Genomic DNA, 17,398 nt, shown 5'->3' with positions numbered 1-17,398 from the left:
AGAGCAATGAGCTCCTCCCCCTCACACCTGAGCTCCTCCCCCCCTGCCCCCCCTCGCGACCACCCCCCATGGTCCGCCATTTCTCTCCCCCTCGCTACCCCCCTGCCCCCCCTGGTGACCCCCCTTCCCCCCCCGCCCCTCCACATTCGCAACCCCCCATGCCCCCTCACAACCCCCCATGCCCCCTCACAACCCCCCATGCCCCCCCTTTTTCTCCACCTAACGAACCCCCTCTATGCTCCCCCTCACCCCCCCCTTGCCCTCCCTGCCCTCCCCCTCGTGACCCGCCCCCTCACCCCCCATGCCCCGCCCCCCTCCCCCGCTGCTACTTCCGGTCAGGCAGGGGGCGAGTGGAGGCGGCGCGCGCTGTGGATTGTGGGTGGCGAGCGGCTGATTTGGTTTCCCGCTCACGGCCACCGTCAGTGGGTCGCGAAAGCTTCTGAAGCTGCGGCTCGCTGGGCCTCCTCTACGTCGACTCAGCCTGAAGGTGAGAACCTCGCGCGGTGTGCACACATCAGCAGTGGCGGCGGTGGTGGGGGGAGACAGAGGAGGAGGCGCCTGGCCCACAGCCGTCACGTCCTAGACGCCTGCTGAGTTCACGGCGCTGCTTCAAGCAGAGCCCGGCCCTGCTGCTGCTGATGATGAGGCGCTGACGGTGGAAACCGGCCCCAGAGTGGCCCTCGTGTTGAGCCATAGCTGATGAGAGGCACTCCCAGACTGCCGTGTGTTTTTATCCCTGGAGGGACGGGTTTGTTGTGGAGGCGAATCGCCTGCTGCTGGAAAAGGCATCCACTAGAGGCCGCTATATAGAGGTATTTGGTCTACTCTTCCACGCTGGTCCGGACGTGTTGGAGCAAAGTGGCCATGCCCACACTTTACCCCATCACACGCAGGGCGTTAGCTCGCTGGACTTGCAATGCAGAGGTGCAGGTTAGATTTCATTCCCACTCACATACCCACCGACACTCACTCAGCCACCTACTCAGCCACTCTCTGGGCATCTATGAAAAAGAGTTTCATAGCTCATCGGATTCCTCCAGCAAAAACATACTGATTCTCACCCACCCACTCAGCCATTCACCCACCCACTCTGGCACTCATCCACTCACCAATTCACTCAGCCACCCACTCGGCCACCCACTCAGCCACCCACTCTCTCACCCACTTCGTCACCGGTCACCCACTGCCACCCACCCACTTGGTCACCGGTCACCCACTGCCACCCACCCACTTAGTCACCGGTCACCCACTGCCACCGGTCACTCACTCTGCCACCGGTCACTCACTCTGCCACCTACCCACTCTCTCACCAACCCACCGACTCTCTTGCCAACCCACCGACTCTCTCGCCAACCCATCCACTCACCCACAGGGAGACACAAGGAGACAAGGGGACCCACATGGTGTGAGAGTGTATCAGCATCATTGTGGTTGTTGTGGTGGTTATGTTGGTTGTTATGGTTGTGGTGGTTATGGTTATATTTGTGGCAGTAGTGTTTATACTTGTGGTTATGTAGCTGGTGGTTATGATTATATTTGTGGTTACGGCGATTATGGTCGCAGTGATTGTGATTATATTTGTTGTGGTTATAACCCGCGATGTATTTCGTCGAGGATGGATGCCGCCGCGTGCAGGAGTTGGGCGAGGCGGGAGTGAGCCACCTGAAGCGCCCTCTCCGACGGTGGTGAGCCGCCGGGCGGCCGGGCAGTGAGCAGCTCGGCCGGCGTCGCTTCTCCTCCCCCTTCCGGGGCTGCCAACCCCAGTGGTGTTGAGTCGTCCTCCTCTTCCACTGGAGCCCTGGTACGAGTTTTTCTTCGCGTCTCCATTATAGCGATTCATCTTACTATTTGGCTACTTCTGACGCCAGTTGTAGTGGGTGGAACGGAGAGCGAGACTTCTTACCGAAAGAACCAAAGAGTATGAACTTATATGGTTTATTTCATCTATTTTTAGTGGTTTGCTACCATTCCCTTTGCACTCCTATCGTTTTTGTATTGTTTGTTGTGACGTTATGACCCCGTGCCCCCTACTGGCACATCTTTGATCAAAGAGCTTTATAGCTCATTGGATTCCTCCAGCACAGAATCAATACCGATTCTGATGAGACCGGAACGAACACGTTTGAATCGAATCGCGTACTTCGCTTTACTAAAATAGTTGTGGAATCGATTCTTGTGGAATCTGTTCTCTGTTCTCATGGAATCGAATCATCGATATTAATTACAGAGATTCACCATCGATATTAATTACAGACATTAATCAACGACGTCGCTAGGAGTATCGTGGTGCCGCTCTGCAAACCTTCGGGCTACTATCAAAGGTTTGTTCATCAAGCCATCCAGATATATAAACACAGACATAACTTCAACCGAGAAGATGGATACAAATTGAGTAATCATTGGAAGAATGTTATTAACCAGGTAAAACCTTAACTGCTTTATGGTGTTGCCTTAACTTTCCGCATCTCTAATTTCTTAAGCTTCCCACTCCCAGCCCCGCTCTCTTCAGCACTCCCCTCCTCATACCCCCCCTCTCTATCTCTCCTCCCTGATCCTCCCCCCTTCTCTTACCTATATAGTCTCTTGTTTACAGCAGCTCTTTTGCCCACGTCGGCAATTGTTTCTTGCTGTGGTTTGTCCCACCTGATGATGGACGCTTGTGTTGTGCCCGAAACGTCGTGATTTAATTTATTTTATATTTTATGCCTATGTGACTTTACCGAAAGAACCAAAGAGTATAGCCCAAGAGAGTTTGTGTAGGTTGGAGCGGTAGTGTAGCACAGTAGGGGGCACAGGTGGTGCATCGGCCAGTCATCTCAGTCAAGCAACCAATGGCAACCTGGGTCTGTCTGTCTGTGACCTCCTGCTGCCAGCGGGCGTTCGACGCTTCATGTGGCCTTAACCTGCACGTAGCCTGGCACGAGCGCCGTGGTGACATCTCCACCACTTCGTGGCGAATGGCGGTTGTTGTTTATGGTCGTCTCGCGATTAGCACTACGCTGCACTACTAACCCAGCGACCCGAGTTCAATTCCCGCTCACGGCCAACACTGGTGACGATTCCGTTCCTGGGCCTCCCCTTGGTCAACTCAGCCTCAAATGAGTACCTGGTGCGTTGTGTAAACATCGCCACTGGGGAAATTAAGGCGGCCGGATGTGGTGCTGGCCACCTACCCCCCTTCGTGTATCAAAGGTGCTGCTCGTTAACAGCACTTGCACCCGACAGTCCTGTCGAAGGCTACATGGGGGATCTTTGTCTTTGTTTGGTGGTGCAGCTGAGGAGGCGCAACTGCACGGCGAGTACCTCTACCGCAAGGCGCAGGAGGCCAAGAAGGTCCTCGTAGAGGAGAAGGCGCGGCTCAAGAGGGCGCTCGATGGTAACGGGCGGCGAGACGGATCTAGAGATGGGCTCGCGCCGACAAGACAGATGAGAGACAGCGAGACAGACTAGAGACGTTGAGACACGCAAGACAGACTAGAGACGGATCTAGAGACAATGAGACACGCAAGACGGACTAAGATGGGACAAGACGGTCTGACAATACAGGCGAGAAGACAACCGCGCGTTGGAAAGCGTTTCCGAATGAATCCATGCGTGCGCATGATTTTTCTTCCTTGTTAATTCTCCCCTGCCCGCCCCCCACCCACTGCCCCCTGTCCCCCTGACGTCGTCACCGAAGAAAACCTGGTGCTGCCTACGGACCTGCGGTGGGAGGCGCTTGAACTCCAGAAGGCCGTGGAGTTCGACCAGGGAGGGGAGGGTGATCTCACATCCCTCACCATCACGTCTCCTCGCATCTCTCTCTCTCTCTTCCTTCCCGCGAGACTCCCGAGGCAGAGGGATAAGCGTCGCGCGTCTCCGCCCGCTAGACACGCCGAGTCGGCGCGCATCCCCGGCTCGCCGTCGGTCCTTCCTGCCAAGCGGTGGCACCGTGTTTTGCCGCGGAGGTTCGCGGTTCGAGAACGGCGGGCCCTCAACCCCCCCCCCCCCCCCCCCCCCCACCGGTTTAATGGGTTTAATGCCGCAGTTGCGTTGACCGTAAATACTGCACGGCGATTGCTTCCCAAGTGGACTTTGAAAAATCCCGTGGCGTGAACGTGGAAAAAGAGTCGGCCGTGTGTGTGTGATGGCTGGCGTAAATTTTTGTGGAATGTCAAATGAAGGCCGTGGTCACCACATAACGTGTGCTTCTGGAGCAGTCTTCCTTCTGGAGCGGTCTTCCTTACAATATTAGGAAGCCACTGGAGCTTTGCACTTTTAAATCATCGTCTAGATTGACAAACTCATTTCTTGAGAACTACTTTTTGTGGTTAGTTTGTCACACTTCCGATTACCACGGTTGGCTACGTGCTGTAACAAAGAGGTTTAACATGCACTGACGCACTCATTCACTCACTCATCATTTTACTCAATTTACCCACTCACCTGCCATATCACCCACCCACTCTTGCAATTGGGACTCATCCAGGTCTCATTATTGCTCAGCTCGCTACACAAAATCAACGCGATCACTGCAGAGTGATATTCTCAACCATTCCTGGTCGCTCCTTCCATCCATCCACCCACACACACACCTTCACTCACCTGCACGGTGAAGTATGGCAAATGATAACCTACCCTCTCCGTCCCCCCTGCCCCATCTACCACCTCTTTCTATCCACCCCCCCCCCCGTGTCAGTAGGAGTGAGCAGCCACATGGATGACGAGTACCGCTGAGCCGGCGTGAAGGACCCACACATCATGGCGACGACCTCACGCGACCCCAGCTCCCTCCTCAAGCAGTTCATCAAGGTGCGGGCACGGGGTCACAGGGGCTACAGGGTTTGGGGTCACACGAGGAATGTGGGTCCTCGTGTATTGCATGTGTACAAGCGCGCAAAGACAGAGGTCCCCCATATAGCCTTAACAGGTTTTTGGGACAGGTGCTGTTTGCGTGGGTGTAGGTGGCTAGCACCACAACTGGCCACCTTTATCTCTCTGGTAATGATGTTTAAACACCGCACTAGGTACTCGTTTGAGGCTGAGTTGATCTAGGGGAGGCCCAGGACCAGTTCAGATAATCGCCACTGGTGTTGGCCATGAACGGAAATAAACCTCGGGTCACTAGGTTTGTGGGGCAGCATGCTAACTGCTAAATTACCGCACACACACACGTGTTCTCTATCGGCTTTAGAATCAGTTCCTTGCACCTCACACGAGTCGTGTCGACCAATAATCGGGCTTGTGCAGTGTGAGACAACTCGCATCCGTTGAGTTAACCAGAAGAAATCTGGTTGTTGATGAAAGGTGGAGGCTGTGTGGGGGGGGGGGGGGTCGTAAGTGGTGGAGCGTTGGACACTTTGGTTTGGTGCATGCAGCTTTTGTCAACTTCATTCCTCGCGATTCAGTCCGCCTTTTCGCGATGACCGATCCCTTCCATTCATCGAAAATGTATCTACTGTAGCACTACGCACGGTCGGTGGTCACGGAAAGATGTACCATTGGGGGCGCCACTGTGGCGAGATGTTAACTCCCTCACCTGGTATACAGGAGGTCGCAGGTTCAATCCTGACCCTGATGCCTGCTGTATATTTGGAGTTGCGTGCCTCTTTCCGAGGAGTCGCGTGGATTTCTCTCCAGGTCCTCCGGTTTTTCCCTCCGCATTTAGAATCAACGTCCGTTTAAGAGTATTTGGCTGCTATAAATTTCCACATGGCGATAAGCCACTTAGTTGAGCTATGATTTGTGGCCAGGTCGCTTCTGGAAAAGAGCTGCATAGCTCAGTGGGCCTTACCTGGTAAAATAAAAATAGTAAAGTTTTTCCAATGGTGCATCCCAGTTGTGCCAACACGGGGTTTGGCGACCCTGTATACCGGCACGGCTCGGCTCGGCTTCCGCAATGGAAAAAACAAACAACACAACCCGAGTCGGATACAGTGGGGGGGCGGGGAAGTGGGGGGGCGAACGCAGCGTGGCCGGGAAGGACGCCGGTGGGAAGAGCGGACTCGGCGTGTGACCGCTTGCTGTCATGTTACCACACCACCACCACCATCCCACCACCACCGCAGGAGAAGAAGCTGATCCTGCCGAACGCTCAGCCGATGAACCACGGAGGCCACAAGCTGCAGGCGCTGGTGTGGGCGTGCTGCGCCAACGCCGTCAACGACTTCATCGTCCTGCATGAGCACCGCGGTATGCCAGGCACGCGCACGCACCGCAGTCGACAAAGCTCCTCCGTGTAGCCTTTAACAGGCTGTCAGGGCAAATGCTGTTTGTCGAGCGACCTACGAAGGCCGGCAGGGCACACGGCGGGGTGGGTGGTGTGGTCATTACCGCATCTGGCCCCTTTTGTCTCCCCACTGTCGATGCTTGGACACACCGGAAATCGAAGTCAGGTCACCGGATTTGTAGTGTAATGAGATAGCCACTCCGCTCCCGCTCCCCGGTGTGATGCATGGTGTGACGTGTGTGATGCGGTGCAACAGACGGGGATGGAGGTGTATTTAGCTGTGCGTACGATGTGCGGTGTGTAGTATGACGCTGCAGACATGGAATTGTGGTGTTTTAACTGTGTATGTGGTGTGATGTGGTATGATGCCGCAGATGGAAGGGCAGTCTGTTTAACTCTCCAGTACAGTCTGTGTGACACCTGTGGTGTGTCTAACTTTCCGGCATGCTGTTCATGTGACACGTGGTACGATGCCACGGTGTACTTGACACTCTCGAGCGTGGTGATGCGGCACGACATCCGGACATGGACATGATGTCCGAGGCATTCCAACACCTCGTGATGCACAACTTCACGTCGCGACTCGGAAAGAGGGTGCGTGCGGGCACCGTGCCAGTCTCACCCACATCTTCCTCCCCCATCCCCAAAGCACAAAGATCCCTCGTATAGACTATAACCCTTTCTCATTTCCATGATGTACATATACGTCGTCGAAACGGAACCGTAAGAAAAACTCAAGTACGTCTTCTGACCTGAAGACATACCTTTTGCTCCCATAAGACTATGCGGGAGGGCGTGTGGCACAGTTTTGTTCCATAGAGTGCCGGTCGTGTCACTACGGTTCTCTGCGGTGAGGGCAACGCCTTTTAAAAACAGCAGCGCTACGCCTCTATAAATAAAATTAACGCCGAGCCGCTCGCGCGTACCGAGATTCAGCGGTGAACGTGACACCTACCACCCGGCAACTTGCAGATGTCTCGGAATGGGAAAGAGTGAGCAGACTTTTGGGCCAGGTGCTGTGTGTCCGCCTGTATATTCGGAGTTTGCATGTTCTCCTCCTGGTCACTTTGATTTTTCTCCGGGTCCTCCGGGTTTTTCCCTACACATTTAGAAACTTGAATTTCGAGTATTTTGCTGCTATACATTTTTATGTGAAAAAGAGCTACATAGCTCAGTGGTAAAATAAAAATAGTTTCGTTTTACTTTAGTTTTCGAGCAACAGCACAGAGTTTTTTATTTAACGCCATCTCTGAAGCTCAAGGCGCGTAATGTTGTTCATTTGCTAATGCATCCGCAGTTTTAAACAGGGTGGCCGCTGGCCTCTAACTGGCAAACGTCTGCGAGGACACGTAATGAGAGTCCAGCGCCGTCCGTGTGACTTGCCGCGACCCCTCCCGTGACTTCTGTGCCCCCCTTCCCCCCTCCCAACAGGCACAACGTCTACAAGCGCGACGGCAAGGACATCGAGTTGAAGGAGGTGGGACCGTGATTCGAGATGGAGCGTAAGTCTGCCTGACACATTGTTACTCGTCTCCACTTTACACCCCTGCAGAGGCGGTGGAAATTCCACATTCCTTGTGGACTTCCCTACGAAGTGGTTGTAAATTTTATCGACCCCTGAGAGGATGATGGGCTGAATGTAAGAGTCTAGCCTCGGGCTAGGTGGCCCGCGGGTGACTTGTAGAGCGGATCGGAACTTGAGTCGGTGGGGTCGCTGCTCTGGTCGCATTCGCTGTACCGTGACCCGACTCGCATTTCCCCACCCCGGATGCGATGTGTAAATTCAAAGATGATCGGATGTAATGCTGGCCACCCACACCCACCCCTTGGTGTGCCGTGCTGGCTTTCCTACATGCTAACACACGAACAGCGCTTTTCCCACGCCGTCTGTTAAAGGCTGCATGGGGGGGATCTTTGCTTTTGTGTGTCGCGCAGTCTATGAGATTAAACTGGGCACGCTGGACAACGCGGCCACCGCCGAGGTGGAATGGCCTTGGCGACCGTACATGAACACGGCGAAGAAGAGGAAGTTCCTGAGCGTGGAGTGAGGGAGGGGAGCGACTTCCCCCCCCCCCCCATGGGCCTGGGGGGAGGGGCATTGGGGGGGGGGTTTGTCCCTGGAAAGCCGGAGTTGGAGTCGAACCTCGCGGCGCTCTCCGCCGAGGCTCGAGACGTTGAGGAGAGGTCGCCGCGTGGATAGGGCAGTGCGTGAATCTCTGTTCCAACCGTCGTCACACACGCGCATCATACGCGTCACACACACATTGCGGATGTACATTTATCAAACACAAACATGCACATCGTCGCATGCGTCGCACACAGAAGCACACAATTGCACAAAAAGACAAAGGTACTCCGTATCGCCGTTAACAGATTGCTGGGGCAAGTGCTGTTAACGGGTAGCACCTATGATGGCCGGCATGGCACAGAAGTGGTTGTGTGGCCAGCCCCACGTCTGGCTGCCTTTGTCCTCCCCAGTTTTGCGATGTTATACACACCCCACACCACGTACTCAGATGGCTGAGTTCGTAGTGCGCTAACTGCTGCACCACCGCTCCCCAAACGGTGTACATACACGCGTACACAAAACGAAACATTAACATTTATTTAAGTAACAAAAAAGAAAATACCAAGTCAGGCAGATGGAGAAAGTGGCGTGTCGCCGTGCACAGCACCGCTCTCGTAGCTACTCACCTAGGGTGGGAGCTCTTGGCTTCAATGCCACCCGGGATGTTTAGATGTGAAAACCTGCCATAAATAATATTTTTGGGAAGTCACAAGCGCCTTAAGTTGCATCTCATCTCGACCATTTTAATGGGCACCCCCCCCCTGTAGCTGTCCCCCTGTGGCACAAAATAAACTAACAAAACTAATCTCTTTTTATTTTACCAGGTAAGGCCCACTCAGCTGTATAGCTCTCTTTCAGGAACGACCGGGCCACAAATGAAAGCGCTATAAAGTGGCTTGTCACGCAGAAATATATAGCAGCCAAATACTTTTAAACGCATGTTTCTAAATGTGGAGGGAAAAACCGAAGGACCCAGAGAAAAATCCACGCGGTCACGGGGAGAACATGCAAACTCCAGATATACAGGCGTCGGGATTTAACCCACGACCTCTATACCAGGCGAGGCCCCAAGGTGAATCAGCACTTGGCCTGCGAGCGGGTATTATTAGTCTGTCAGTAGGGGGTAATGATTCCGGATTTCAGTCTCAATTGAAACTGAAATCTGGAACACTTTTGTCATATTTTGCTCGTATAAGTGTGTTCATAAAATACAAGTTTGGTCATTGAGAGAGTTATAAATGTCCTATACGCATTTCATGTTTATTGTGTTTATTGTATTTAATGTATGAAGAAAATACAATTTTGTATATGCTACAGTATGTTTCACACGTTATTCAGTGACACTGCATATGACGGGCAATGTTTGGGGCAATCGGCCTTCAACATGGAAAATACATAGAGGCCACATGACCCGTGGCCACCGCCACTTCAACCGTGGCCCCACCACTTCAACCGTGGCCCCATTGGCACGTTGATGTGTGGCTCTGCCTTCACCTGTGGTGAGAATGAGACCAGAAAAATTACAGGAGGCCGACTCCATATGAGTCCGTCACGCTCTGGATCTCGCTAATGGGACGTCGGATGAAAATAAAGCATGGAAGCGACAAGTTTCTTCTCTGGCGAGGACATTCCCACAAGATTGCCACCTTTCCCAATTAATGGAATTTGCCCCAACATCACCCTGATCCAAACCAGCGGGAGCTGAAATCTTCCAGAAGGTTCAGGATTTATTGGTACAATCGTTCGGATGTTGGTGTCCGCATGGACTTGCATTTAAAACCCCCGGTCCGCTTGACGTCTTTTAAACAATACCTGTGGTCGGGTCCGCTCCCCCACCTTTCTATCCCCTGCTTTTTTTTTATAACCGGTGTAGTATATGTTGACGGTGTGTGCGTGTATCACAACGCGATGTAACCGGGCCCTCGAATTGCCTCAAGAAATGAATAAACAACACCTGTCGCTTTGCTGTTGTGATGTCACCACGAGGCGCCGAATGACGGTGGGACGGCGTCGTCGCACTCGTCGAGCGGACAAGGGCTCCGTGAAATGACGGTGCGGATTGCGCCAAGCGTATAGAGGTCGCCGATTGCACGCCGCTGTGGCTCAAACACTCGTGGGTCCACCTCAAAGTTCCTGTGCCCATTTGAACCTCATTGCCTGCGATGATGCTGCTGCTGCCATGGAAGAACACACGTGGCGCCCTCTTGTCTCTCCATGTTGTCTTTCACGTCCCATCGCAGTTTTCAGGTCACTTGATGTTTACAGCCTCCGGTAAGGAGGCAGTGAGGTTCAGCCGCTCCATTTTTCTTCCTTTAGTGCACAGTACCGTACACGGATACGGGCACAGTACAACACCGTAGCTTTATTGATTGTTCAACAAAAAAGACCATCCCTCACCCAATCTAGTTACCTATACGGTGTAATATATGGCGAGACATTTGTTAACGTAAAAAAAATGGAACTGTAATGCTGAAAATTATACTCCATGAAACTCGGGGTTTTATGGAGTATCTGAGGGCTTCTCAACGCTTCATGCCTCGCCCCCACTGATGCCCTCTTCTCCCCACTACTACTGACGATTGTATGTAGGGTGTGTAGGCATTTACTTCCGACTGTTGTATGTAGGGTGGTGGTGGTGGTGATGGTGGGAGTAAATGAGATTTAAAACTGGGTGCTTAACTTGAACTCACCACCACTCACATCATGTATGCACTCATCCGCCATCTTGCTCACTGACCCTGTTTCCGTGTTGATGGTGTGAGTCCGTATTGATGCTGTGAGTCTGTTGATGCTGTGAGTCTGTGTTGATCATGTGAGTCTGTGTTGATGCTGTGAGTCCGTGTTGATGGCTCGGGGGCACGGTACAGAGGGGCAGTACAACTGTAGAGTAATAGTTGTTGTCCAGCAGCGGCAACTGCGGTGGACGGGGAGTACACACGCCAGTGAGCCTCATGCGGGTTTGTCAGCAGGGCGGAGGCACTGGGGCAAGGATCACAGAGACCCTCCCTGGAAGACACTGGAACCCGCTCGTGGGTTGGAGAAGGGAGGCGCGGCCGAGTCGGATAAAAGCAGCGGAGAGCGAGAGCTCGTGGTTGCACGTTCTGGGAAGTGGAGTCGTCTCGTCGGCACTGTCGTCTTTGCCGACTTGGTCGCTGCCGTCTTCACTAGATAATTGGGCGGCCGGATAGTTGTTGGCTGTCTCGGTCGATGCCGTCAGTGTAACATGGTGGGGGTTGTGTCTAAGCTAGGCTATTTGACTGGGAGAAGCGAGGGCGAGTCTGTGAACCTGATGGTGTTAAATAAGGAAGGTGCGGAAGGTACGGGAGAGGATGAGGAAGATCGTGGGATGGATGGGGGAGGATGAGAAGATAGTGGGAGGGACGGGGGAGGAAGGAGGTGGGAGGGATGTGAGAGAAAGAAGGAGATAGCGGGGGGGACGGGAGAGGAAGAGGGAGATGGTGGGAGGGAAGGGGGCGGAAGAGGGAGATAGTGGCAGGAAAGGGGAATGAAGAGGGAGATAGTTGGAGCGACTGGGGAAGTAGAGGGAGATACTGGGAGTTATTTGGGAGGATTAGGCAGATCGGTTAGAGTAAGAAGGTGATAGTGGGAAGGAAGAGGAAGGAAGAGGGAGAGAGTGCGAGGGATTGGAGATGCAGAGGGAGATAGTGGGAAGGATGGGGGAAGAAAAGGGAGATAGTGCGAGGGACGGGAGAAGAGGGAGATTACTAGTAGAGCCAAGTGGGAGGAAGAGGGAGATAGTGGAAGGTACTGGGGAGGAAGTGGGAGATGGTGGGAGGGACGAGGGAGGAAGAGGGAGATGGTGGGACGGATTGGAGAGGTAGATAGTGGGAGGGACGCGGGAAGAAGAGGGAGATAATAGCAGGGACGAGAGAGGAAGAGGGAGATAGCCACTGATGTTCGCCGTGGCCAGAAATTTAAACTCGGTTCACAAAGTTCATGGTGTAGTGGGTGTTGAGGTGGCATATCCTGGCTGGCCAGGAGAAGGCAGTACAGCAAGTGGGATAAGCACCATCTCTGTCTGCATGGGATAGAGGGTTGCCCCCTTGCACGAGTGGGTTTTCTCTGGGTACTCCTGTATCCCCTCACGTTTATGAACGCTCAGTAATTGCCCAATTGAATTATTGCTATGCACCGCGACGTTCGTTTTGCTATGTCAAGTGATCAGAATTGGGCGCCACGGTGGCGAGATGTTAACTATTTTGTAGGGTATACAGGAGGTCGTGTATTAAATCCTTACCCTGACACCTTTGTATTTGGAGTTTGTATGCTATCTCCCCGTGGTCGCGTGTATTTTTCTCCGGATCCTCCGGGTTTTCCCTCCACATTTATTAGCACATGTTTAGAGTATTTGGCTACTAATGTCCACGTAATAAGCCAATTTGTTGAGCTGTAATTGTGTGGCCGCTTCTGAAAGAGAGCTGTATAGCTCAGTGGGCCTTGCCTGGTTAAAGTAAAAAAAAATAGTCAAATAGTTTGCAATTGTTTATATCTGGGATAAATGCACCCGTGGCTTTAATGATGTGGGGATCTGCGCCTGGCATTTTCAGGTGGGATCCGGAGCAATGAATGAGCCCTGACAAGGCAATGGCCCACCCGTTGATTTGCTCCATGAGGAACTTTTAGGGGGCTCGGGACCGTGGCGCCAAGAAGACCAGCTATTGGACCATGGAGGCACCGAAGGGGGCGGTTTCCCCCCCACACGTAACGCTCCCTATCTGGTCGATAAAAACGTATCAATAGGGTCACAGAGCTTGGGCAATCGTTGGTGCCAGCTTACCAAGTGGCTTCCTTCCTGATTGTCTGTGGTTCCTCGCACCTCTGAGGCCTGCTTGATCACGTTATAAGTATAAATATTGTTGTTATCAAGTTCTAAGTGTAAATAATAATTGTTATTGTTATTACTCGCCTGTTCTAAACATACGCCTGTTGTTATCATTCGCCTGTTATCATTCGCCTGTTTTCATTTGCCTGTTATCATTCGCCTGTTTTAATTGGCCTGTTATAATTTGCCTGTTGTTTTCTTTCGCCTGTTGCTACCAAGTAATAAGTATAGTTATTGTTGTTGTTATCATTCGCCTGATGTTAGTGGTGCACGTCTCAAATCCAGCACTGGGGAAGGCAGCGAGGGTTCGTAAATCACCGCACAATGATGTTGTGAAATCCTCTTCCCGTGGGCGTCGAGGTGCATAACCTGCCTCGCCAGGAGAAGGCAGTACAGCAAGTGGACTCATCGCCATCGTCACCTGTACGGTTTAAAATGCTGCCCCTTCACACACGTGGCTTTTCTCTGGGTGCTCCGATTTCCCCCACTTGTACAAACACTCGTTATTAATTAGCCAATAATGCCTCCATACATAGAGTACCGTAGAGCCTGGACAATCGTTGGTGCTGGCTCACCACGTGGCTTCCTTCCTGCATGTCTGTGGCTCCTCGCGCCTCTTGAGTCGTTCTTGTGAGTGCTATATAGCTTTAAATAATAACTACAAATACTCGCCAGAAGGTGGTGACGCAAGCCTGCGATCCAGCACTGTAGAAGGCAGCAAGGGTTGGTGGATCACACAGTAAATATTGTGAAACCCCCTTCCCGTGGACATTGAGGTGCCTTCTCCTGGCTGGCCAGGAGAAAGCATCTGACTGGCCAGGAGAAGGCATTATAGCAAGTGGGATCATCGCCATCGTCACCTGTACGGTTTAAAATGCTGCCTGCTGCCCCTTCACATACGTTTGTTTTCTCCGGGTGCTCCGGTTTCCCCCCACTTGTGTAAGCATTCGTTATTCATTGATTGAAAAGATCTTACAATAAAAACCAAATTCAGGACCTTACTATGACTCAGCGTGGCTTTCCTGGAGTAAGTCTAATTATTATTATAAAGAATTACAGGGGCTGTATGATGACACGACTAGAGAGCTGGCTTGCACTGCGGGGAGCTTAATAGTCAACTTGGATTCCGCACCCCTCAATGCCCTTTTTAAGTTCAGTTTGTGCACTTAAGACTCGCACAAACAACCATACTCAGAGAACCATAGATTCCCACTCAGACCCAGAACCAGAAACCCATAGACTCCAACAGAGACCCATACATTCCTTCAGACACTCAGACTCATACGGCGACCCTATATACTGACACAGGGATCCATAGACTCAGACAGAGACCCATACACTCACAGAGGCCCACAAACTCAGAAATCCATAGACTCGCACAGAGGTCAATAAAATTTAAATCTGAATATTTATTTACACTGGATGAAATCGATGAGCTACAAAGATCTGTTTTCACAGCTGTCCAATCGGGCAGGTCAGAACATAACTAAAAAAATACAAAACATGACAGGAAAGACAAACTGTTCAAAAATAAACAAATTAAACTAAACTATTTTAATCTTTATTTGAAGCTTTCGTGACTGCAGGAATCCATACTCTTTGGTTCTTTCGGTAAAGTCACGTAGGTATAAATTAAATAAAATTAAACAAATCACGACGTTTCGATCGCAACATAAGTGATATTTTCAGGTGGGACAACCACAGCAAGAAAATGCTGAAGTCGGCGGGAGAGCTGCCATGGCAAGAGGTTATACAGGTATGAGATGGGGGCGGAGGCAAGGGGGGAGAGAGAGAGGGGAGGGTGTGGGGTAGGGAGAGGAAGGGGAGCCGCGTGAGCGCTAGGAGAAGAGGACGTGAGGCTGGGGTGGGGGGACGTGGGCGGGGCTAGCAGTAATCGGCAGGTAATGATGGAAACAACAACACAAGTTAAGGCATTACCTGGTTGATAACATCCTTCCAGTGATTGTTTAATTTGTATCCATCTTCTCGATTGAAGTTTTGTCCTTGGCCTCCGAAAATAACAATATCATTCGAGCCCACAGCGTTCTAACAATGGCCACTACGGCAGAGGTATTGGTTCTGCCATGTTTCAGATCAGCCTTGTGTTCGCGAACACGGTCCGAGACGTGTCGTTTTATTTCTCCAACGTAACTGCGGCCGAAGTTACAACTCAGTTTGTAGACTGCAGGGTATAGACAAAACTTCAACCCAGAAGATGGATACAAATTAAACAATCACTGGAAGGATGTTATCAACCAGGTAATGCCTTAACTTGTGTTGTTGTTTCCATCATTACCTGCCGGTTTTACTGCTGCCCCGCCCATGTCCCCCCACCAGCCTAACGTCCTCTTCCCCTAGCGCTTACGTGCCCCCCCCCCACTCTTCCTACCCCACACCCCCCCCCCCTTTTCTCTCTGTCCCCTTGCCTCTTCCCCCCTCTCTTAACTATATAACCTCTTGCCATGGCAGCTCTCCCGCCGACTTCATCATTTCTTGCTGTGGTTGTCCCACCTGATGAAGATCGCTTGTGTTTTGTCCCACCTGATGAAGATCGCTTGTGTTGCGATCAAAACGTCGCGATTTGTTTTATTTTATTTCTACCTATGTGACTTTACCGAAAGAACCAAAGAGTATGGATCCCTGCAGTCACGAAAACTTCAAATCTACATTTAACACCCATACCCTCTAAAGAACTAACCCTCAAGACACCTAACCCTTAAAACACCTATACCCCTAAAACGCTAACCCTCTAAACACATAACACTCTAAGCCCCTAACCCTCTAAACCCATAATAAATATATTTTCGGGTTAGATCGTGTAAATATAAATGTGTCGTTAAACCAGACACCACCCGACACAGCCAATTAGTAAAGTTTGTCATGACAATAAAAAAGTGCCATTAAGTGTTGGAGAGAAATCCAAAACACCTTTAGTATGGATAATATTAGTTGTCAAAGTCTTGGTGTTAAACCCTCTAAACTCCCAAATCCCAAAACCCATAACCCTCTAAACCGCTAAACCCCATTACCCTATAAACCCCTAACCCTCAAAACCCCCATACCTCTAAACCCCTAAACACATACAATTATAACCTCCTAAACTCCTAACCATCTAAACCATTCAACCTCTAACAATCGAAACCCATACATCTCTAAACACCTAACTCTCTAAACCCCCAACCCTCTTTACCCCAAAATCTTCTAAACTCTAACATTCTAAACACCTAATCCTCTAAACGACCTTACCCTTAAAACCCTAACTGTCTAAAAACCTCTCCCTCGAAAACCCCACCCATAAACCCCCAAAACTCTAACTGTCTAAACACCAAACCCTCTAAACTCCGCAACCCCTAAAACCGTAACCCTCTCGGCACCTAACCTGCTAAACCCCTCACCCTCTAAACTCCTACACCACTAATAGCCCAATCCTCTAAACACCTAACACTATAAAGCCCTTTAACCTTAAAACCCTAACCCTCTAAACCCCTAACCCTTGAATCCCCTCAAGCGCTAACACTCTCAACCCCTAAACCCTCGAAGTCTATAAACCACGAAACCCCTTATCCCCGAAACACCCCGAAACTTCTAAGCTCCTAACCCTCTAAACCACTTAACCTATAACAATCGAAACCCATAAACCCATTAAACAGCTACTTCTCGAAACCCATAACACTCTAAACCCCTTTATCCTTAAAACCTTCACCCTCTAACCCCCTAAACCTCTAAACCCCTAAACCCATAACCCTGTAAACCTCTAAACGGCTCAACTTATAATCCTCTAAATCCCAAACCCTCTAAACGCCTTTACCCATTAAATCAAATCCTTTCTAAACTCCTCACCCTTTGAAACCAGAACCCAAATACCCTGAAACCCCAAACCCCCTAACACTCTAAACCCCTTTACCGTTAAAATCCGAATTCTCAAATGCCCTAGATCTCTGCACCCCTAACCCTCTAAACACCAACCCTCTCAACCCCTAACCCTTAAAATCCTCAACCCCTAAAACGCTCAACCCCTAAACACCATAACCCTAGAAACCCCCAAAACATCGAAGACGCTTATCCCCTAAAAAACCCCAAAACCTCTAAACCCTTAACACGTAACCTTATAAACTCCAAGTCCTCTAAACCACTAACCCTTTAACAATCGAAACCCATAAACCGTCTAAACCTCAGGACACCAAACTCCTTACAATTATAACCCTATAAACCCATAACCTTCTAAACTGTACCCCTCTAAAACCCTAACCCTCTAAGCTAATCACCTTCTAAACCGCTA

The 17,398-nt window shown here is 51.0% G+C and overlaps 1 long non-coding RNA gene across 2 annotated transcripts; it reads left to right on the top strand.

Moving 5' to 3' along the window:
- Positions 1–4,360: 4,360 nt before the first annotated feature.
- On the top strand, positions 4,361–10,240 carry LOC142923854 (uncharacterized). 2 transcript variants are annotated; one of them, XR_012940895.1, is made up of 5 exons: positions 4,361–4,791; positions 6,048–6,171; positions 6,707–6,802; positions 7,640–7,710; positions 8,144–10,240. It is a non-coding gene; the product is annotated as an uncharacterized LOC142923854 (long non-coding RNA). The 2 variants fall into 2 exon arrangements; XR_012940894.1 differs by lacking the exons at positions 4,361–4,791; positions 6,048–6,171 and having other exon boundaries at positions 6,180–6,802.
- The last annotated feature ends 7,158 nt before the right edge of the window (positions 10,241–17,398 follow it).

This window comes from Petromyzon marinus, unplaced genomic scaffold, assembly GCF_048934315.1.
Source record: "Petromyzon marinus isolate PM22_M1 ecotype Great Lakes invasive population unplaced genomic scaffold, UKy_Petmar_22M1.pri1.0 PM_Scaffold_8, whole genome shotgun sequence".
Taxonomy (NCBI): domain Eukaryota; kingdom Metazoa; phylum Chordata; class Hyperoartia; order Petromyzontiformes; family Petromyzontidae; genus Petromyzon; species Petromyzon marinus.
This window is presented reverse-complemented; position numbering and strand designations above follow the sequence as displayed.